Genomic DNA, 7,500 nt, shown 5'->3' with positions numbered 1-7,500 from the left:
ACCTAACCCATATTGTACCTTAACCTAACCCATATTGTACCTTAACCTAACCCATATTGTACCTTAACCTAACCCATATTGTACCTTAACCTAACCCATATTGTACCTTAACCTAACCCATATTGTACCTTAACCTAACCCATATTGTACCTTAACCTAACCCATATTGTACCTTAACCTAACCCATGTTGCGCCTTAACCTAACCCATGTTGCGCCTTAACCTAACCCATGTTGCGCCTTAACCTAACCCATGTTGCGCCTTAACCTAACCCATGTTGCGCCTTAACCTAACCCATGTTGCGCCTTAACCTAACCCATGTTGCGCCTTAACCTAACCCATGTTGCGCCTTAACCTAACCCATGTTGCGCCTTAACCTAACCCATGTTGCGCCTTAACCTAACCCATGTTGCGCCTTAACCTAACCTATGTTGCGCCTTAACCTAACCTATGTTGCGCCTTAACCTAACCTATGTTGCGCCTTAACCTAACCTATGTTGCGCCTTAACCTAACCTATGTTGCGCCTTAACCTAACCTATGTTGCGCCTTAACCTAACCTATGTTGCGCCGTAACCTAACCTATGTTGCGCCGTAACCTAACCTATGTTGCGCCATAACCTAACCTATGTTGCGCCTTAACCTAACCTATGTTGCGCCTTAACCTAACCTATGTTGCGCCTTAACCTAACCTATGTTGCGCCGTAACCTAACCTATGTTGCGCCTTAACCTAACCTATGTTGCGCCTTAACCTAACCTATGTTGCGCCTTAACCTAACCTATGTTGCGCCTTAACCTAACCTATGTTGCGCCTTAACCTAACCTATGTTGCGCCTTAACCTAACCTATGTTGCGCCTTAACCTAACCTATGTTGCGCCTTAACCTAACCTATGTTGCGCCTTAACCTAACCTATGTTGCGCCGTAACCTAACCTATGTTGCGCCTTAACCTAACCTATGTTGCGCCTTAACCTAACCTATGTTGCGCCGTAACCTAACCTATGTTGCGCCTTAACCTAACCTATGTTGCGCCTTAACCTAACCTATGTTGCGCCTTAACCTAACCTATGTTGCGCCTTAACCTAACCTATGTTGCGCCTTAACCTAACCTATGTTGCGCCTTAACCCAACACACGTTGGGCCTTAACCCAACACACGTTGGGCCTTAACCCAACACACGTTGGGCCTTAACCCAACACACGTTGGGCCTTAACCCAACACACGTTGGGCCTTAACCCAACACACGTTGGGCCTTAACCCAACACACGTTGGGCCTTAACCCAACACACGTTGGGCCTTAACCCAACACACGTTGGGCCTTAACCCAACACACGTTGGGCCTTAACCCAACACACGTTGGGCCTTAACCCAACACACGTTGGGCCTTAACCCAACACACGTTGGGCCTTAACCCAACACACGTTGGGCCTTAACCCAACACACGTTGGGCCTTAACCCAACACACGTTGGGCCTTAACCCAACACACGTTGGGCCTTAACCCAACACACGTTGGGCCTTAACCCAACACACGTTGGGCCTTAACCCAACACACGTTGGGCCTTAACCTGCTCTGTAATTGTCATACGACGCGTTAAATTAGTGTAGTGTTGCCTAACTGCAACCCCCGCAATATAGTTTGCTACTCGCACTGCCCGGTCCCCAGAGTATCGCTTCATGTTAAACACCTTGCAGCTATACACTGTAATGCGGATGGCGGCAGGACGTACATGCTCAATGCCCTTCGCAGTTGTTCATTGGCATTCGCATGGCGAAGCACAGCCTACGTTGTGGTACGGCTTGTGGCAACTGTCCGCTGATGTTGTACGTCCAAATCACACACTGTACCGCACATTGGTCCTCATGTACTGAATGATACATCGTGGTACATGTGTGACCGTACCACGACTGCGCCAACAACGGCGAACCATACGGTCCAAATATTGTGCACTCAGCTACGTGTCGTCTCCCTATAAGAGCTGGATTGCAGTATGGTATGCCGTGGATGGCGATCAGCATGAGCCGTCTGTTGATGTAGTGGCGCGTGTTGTCAGACGTAGTCGTCTCTTCTCACACACCGTGATAGCATGGTGCACTGCGTTCCACATCTGCGACATGCGACAGAGGCCGGTTGACAGTCGTTCGCGCAATGGACATCGCATACGTACGGGGGCCACCTTCCACGTGTTCGCGAAGCGTGCACATGTTGTTGCGTGTATGTGGGCAGACATAGTGTGTCGTGACACCTGACACAGGCATGCAACAATCGTTGAATTTGCAAATGGCGATGGACGTCTACGTTTGCTGGTGACGTTACGCAAATGAAGAACTGGTAAACCGTTGTGGTGCGGTTGTTCTCGCTAGAGGTGAATCAGTGATGGCGACGATCGGTTGAGCTACCAACCGGTTGTTTCAGCGATACCCACCATGCCCACGAACGTGAATGGCATGTGGGTGTGAAGCGATACGCGGCGGTGGCTGGGTGGGACCGTCCCCGGCCGGTGAGGGGGGGCCTTCCGGCGTGCTGGCCGCGCGGTGCGTGGGCGCACGCGCTACAGCCGGCTGGTGGGGGCGGCCAGTGGCAGGCGCGCCGGCCGACGGAGGCGGCAGGCGGCGCAGCTGCGCGCCGGCGCACCCTGCACGCGGCGCCGTGCGGCCAAAGTAGGTCCTCGCGGGCCCGGTGCGAAGCGCGGTGGACATCTGCAGTGTGCTGGTCCGATTGAGGACTGTGTGCGCTGAGGATGCGCCGCCGCCCGGCGCTCGGCGCCGCGACGCCGTCTGCTGCTCGGTCGCCTCTGCGGTTCTCGCAGGTGGATTGTATCGCAGCTGTGCGGACGTGTTGGCGCGTGCGCTGTGCTGGGAGAGTTCGCTTCGGCACCCAAGTGGGGCTTTTGTCCTTCTGTGGCGCTGGCGTTGGAGCTGCCGGCCACCGTAGGTGGCGCGTGTTGTCTCCCGCCGGCAATGCCACGACAGCACGCTCCCGGGCCTCTGTCGGCAGCGGCAAGCTCAGTTGGGAGCACGGGTGGTCGCACCTAAAGCGTCTACTCGCCAAACTCCGGGCGATTGCGCCTCTCTCGAACCCGACCAAGTACTTAGGACGGCGCTGCGCGCCGCCGGGACCTGAGAGGGTTTCGAGGTGTATTGTGCAGGGGAGCTCAGCCTCCTCCTGTTTGCAGAATAATTGAGCGGACGCTTGCGTGTTCGCGCGGGCCCCCGGGACACACTCCCGGGCGGCCGGCTGCTCAGCTCTAGTTGACGCAGCTCCCTGGTTGATCCTGCCAGTAGTCATATGCTTGTCTCAAAGATTAAGCCATGCATGTCTCAGTACAAGCCGCATTAAGGTGAAACCGCGAATGGCTCATTAAATCAGTTATGGTTCCTTAGATCGTACCCACGTTACTTGGATAACTGTGGTAATTCTAGAGCTAATACATGCAAACAGAGTCCCGAGCTGACGACCTCCTTCTGCTGGTTGGCGGCCGAAGTCGCGAGGACCTCGAACCCAAAATCCATAGGACATTATCAATTCTCACGCAGTGGTGCCAGAACACGAAAATGACCATTGCGCCTAACAAGTCTACATACCTATTACTGAAAGGCCAACTGGCCAGAAATCCAACAGTAAGAATCGAGGGCTCACCAGTGATTCGGCGTCGTGAGGCCCGGTATTTAGGGGTTATAATCGATGAAAGGTGGAATTTCGCCAAACATATAGAAACAGCAACACAAAAATCACTCGAAGCTCTAAACAACTTAATCACAATAGGACACAGTAGATTTCATCTCCCACCAGAACTCATTAAATTATATCACAATACCATTCTTGTCTCTATCATGGGTTACGGCTCCGGAGTGTGGGCACACAGGCTCACGAGGGTTGTGCCCGCTTTGTCTGTGAGGAGGGTGCAACGCAACATGCTTTTGCGCTCCATCGGAGCGTACAGAACATCTCCGGGAGGGGCATTACTAGTACTTATGGGGGTGTGTCCCCTGGATATCAAAATCCGGGAACAGGCAGCCTGGTACTGGGTTAAAAGAGGAGATGTAGATAAGACTGAAAGTATCTTGGGAGTGCGGGTGGGGGACAAGTTTGCCATTAAGAGGAGAGGAGAAGAGTTATGGCAAGAACTCTGGGATGCTGACACAACAGGCCGAAGGACTTACCAGCTGCTCCCAAATATTAAAGAACGTTTCCAACTATCGCATTTCCAGCCAAGTAAGGGACTGTTGCACTTCCTCACAGGACATGGACCGTATCCGGCATATCTATGCCGATTCGGGAAAAGGGCTACCCCCTCGTGTGACTGCGGAGCTGAATGGGGTACTCCGGACCACGTGATCTATGAGTGCCCCATATTCGATGATGTAGCCAGTGACCTAAGAAGCCAGTTGCCTCACAACAATACGTATCAATTAATCAGAGATCCCACCACATTCAACATAGTAAACCGCCTTGCCAGCGAGGTATCAGCAAAGGTCCTGCGGGAATATTTAAGGGAAAACACTTGAACAACCGGACATGACATAACTGAAGGCGACCCATCCCATTCCGCCGGGGCGTGGACTGGCCAATCGCCGTGACGGTAGGAATCCGCCACGCTCCGGAACAGGGGGAGGGAGCGCCAACACCCGGATTCGACAGTTGCGCACCGATCATGACTTAGCAATAGTTAGACCTTAAGTAGATAGTAGATAGAAAATCTTAACAGAACTTGCAGCGATCTTCAAAAGGCCAGCCCAGTGCCAGGGGCATGCTCACTGGGATTAGCTCAGTGGGCACGGCCACACAGTAGGTTTATACAAACATCTGGCACGCCTGTAACGCTGCAGGAGGTAGACCCTAGATTAGTTAGCAAGAGTAAAAGTAGATCTTACCCAACAAAGAAACTAACTCTTATGTCCTGTAGCAAGTAAGTTTACTAACACTAGAATAGAAGTATAAATGCTGCTAATATTCAATAAAAATGTAATGTAGAGAATTAAGACCCACTAATGTATTAGGTGGTGGGTTAATATGTAAGAAATAATTTAATGGAATAAAGAATTTTTTTTTTTTTTTTTTTTTTTTTTTTTTAAAAAAAAAAAAAAAAAAAAAAAAAAAAAAAAAAAAAAAAAAAAAAAACAGAGTCCCGACCAGAGATGGAAGGGACGCTTTTATTAGATCAAAACCAATCGGTCGGCTCGTCCGGTCCGTTTGCCTTGGTGACTCTGAATAACTTTGGGCTGATCGCACGGTCCTCGTACCGGCGACGCATCTTTCAAATGTCTGCCTTATCAACTGTCGATGGTAGGTTCTGCGCCTACCATGGTTGTAACGGGTAACGGGGAATCAGGGTTCGATTCCGGAGAGGGAGCCTGAGAAACGGCTACCACATCCAAGGAAGGCAGCAGGCGCGCAAATTACCCACTCCCGGCACGGGGAGGTAGTGACGAAAAATAACGATACGGGACTCATCCGAGGCCCCGTAATCGGAATGAGTACACTTTAAATCCTTTAACGAGTATCTATTGGAGGGCAAGTCTGGTGCCAGCAGCCGCGGTAATTCCAGCTCCAATAGCGTATATTAAAGTTGTTGCGGTTAAAAAGCTCGTAGTTGGATTTGTGTCCCACGCTGTTGGTTCACCGCCCGTCGGTGTTTAACTGGCATGTATCGTGGGACGTCCTGCCGGTGGGGCGAGCTGAAGGCGTGCGACGCGCCTCGTGCGTGCTCGTGCGTCCCGAGGCGGACCCCGTTGCAATCCTACCAGGGTGCTCTTGAGTGAGTGTCTCGGTGGGCCGGCACGTTTACTTTGAACAAATTAGAGTGCTTAAAGCAGGCAAGCCCGCCTGAATACTGTGTGCATGGAATAATGGAATAGGACCTCGGTTCTATTTTGTTGGTTTTCGGAACCCGAGGTAATGATTAATAGGGACAGGCGGGGGCATTCGTATTGCGACGTTAGAGGTGAAATTCTTGGATCGTCGCAAGACGAACAGAAGCGAAAGCATTTGCCAAGTATGTTTTCATTAATCAAGAACGAAAGTTAGAGGTTCGAAGGCGATCAGATACCGCCCTAGTTCTAACCATAAACGATGCCAGCCAGCGATCCGCCGCAGTTCCTCCGATGACTCGGCGGGCAGCCTCCGGGAAACCAAAGCTTTTGGGTTCCGGGGGAAGTATGGTTGCAAAGCTGAAACTTAAAGGAATTGACGGAAGGGCACCACCAGGAGTGGAGCCTGCGGCTTAATTTGACTCAACACGGGAAACCTCACCAGGCCCGGACACCGGAAGGATTGACAGATTGATAGCTCTTTCTTGATTCGGTGGGTGGTGGTGCATGGCCGTTCTTAGTTGGTGGAGCGATTTGTCTGGTTAATTCCGATAACGAACGAGACTCTAGCCTGCTAACTAGTCGCGTGACATCCTTCGTGCTGTCAGCGATTACTTTTCTTCTTAGAGGGACAGGCGGCTTCTAGCCGCACGAGATTGAGCAATAACAGGTCTGTGATGCCCTTAGATGTTCTGGGCCGCACGCGCGCTACACTGAAGGAATCAGCGTGTCTTCCTAGGCCGAAAGGTCGGGGTAACCCGCTGAACCTCCTTCGTGCTAGGGATTGGGGCTTGCAATTGTTCCCCATGAACGAGGAATTCCCAGTAAGCGCGAGTCATAAGCTCGCGTTGATTACGTCCCTGCCCTTTGTACACACCGCCCGTCGCTACTACCGATTGAATGATTTAGTGAGGTCTTCGGACTGGTACGCGGCATTGACTCTGTCGTTGCCGATGCTACCGGAAAGATGACCAAACTTGATCATTTAGAGGAAGTAAAAGTCGTAACAAGGTTTCCGTAGGTGAACCTGCGGAAGGATCATTACCGACTAGACTGCATGTCTTTCGATGTGCGTGTCGTGTCGCGCAACACGCTACCTGTACGGCTCGCAGTAGCCGTGCGCCGCGTGCGGAACCACGCGTGCTTCTCAAAACTAACGCCAATGTTGTGTGGTACGAGCGCTGAAGCGCTGGAGCGGCTGGCCTGCGGCACCTGGCGCCTGGCGCCGGTTTTGAATGACTTTCGCCCGACTGCCTGTCCGCTCCGGTGTGGAGCCGTACGACGCCCATCGGCCGTGAGGCCGTTGGACACAGAACGCTTGAACAGGGGCCGCCACACGCCTACGTCCCGCCTATGCAACTGTCTTGAAAGAGACAGTGTAAACTAAGAAAAGATCACCCAGGACGGTGGATCACTCGGCTCGTGGGTCGATGAAGAACGCAGCAAATTGCGCGTCGACATGTGAACTGCAGGACACATGAACATCGACGTTTCGAACGCACATTGCGGTCCATGGATTCCGTTCCCGGGCCACGTCTGGCTGAGGGTCGGCTACGTATACTGAAGCGCGCGGCGTTTGCCCCGCTTCGCAGACCTGGGAGCGTCGCGGCCGCCTGTGGGGCCGGCCGCGCCTCCTTAAACGTGCGATGCGCGCCCGTCGCCTGGCGGTTCGCATACCGGTACTTACTCGGTA

At 52.4% G+C, this 7,500-nt stretch overlaps 1 non-coding gene and 1 pseudogene across 1 annotated transcript; both read left to right on the top strand.

Moving 5' to 3' along the window:
* Positions 1–3,258: 3,258 nt before the first annotated feature.
* LOC124563989 lies at positions 3,259–6,851 on the top strand (annotated as a pseudogene).
* Positions 6,852–7,202: 351 nt separating this feature from the next.
* Positions 7,203–7,357, top strand: LOC124563988. The gene has a single exon (XR_006970430.1). It is a non-coding gene; the product is annotated as a 5.8S ribosomal RNA (ribosomal RNA).
* Positions 7,358–7,500: the final 143 nt, after the last annotated feature.

Source organism: Schistocerca americana, unplaced genomic scaffold (genome assembly GCF_021461395.2).
Source record: "Schistocerca americana isolate TAMUIC-IGC-003095 unplaced genomic scaffold, iqSchAmer2.1 HiC_scaffold_1263, whole genome shotgun sequence".
NCBI lineage: Eukaryota > Metazoa > Arthropoda > Insecta > Orthoptera > Acrididae > Schistocerca > Schistocerca americana.
The sequence above is the reverse complement of the archived record's forward strand: the minus strand, read 5'-3'. Positions and strand labels throughout refer to the sequence as shown.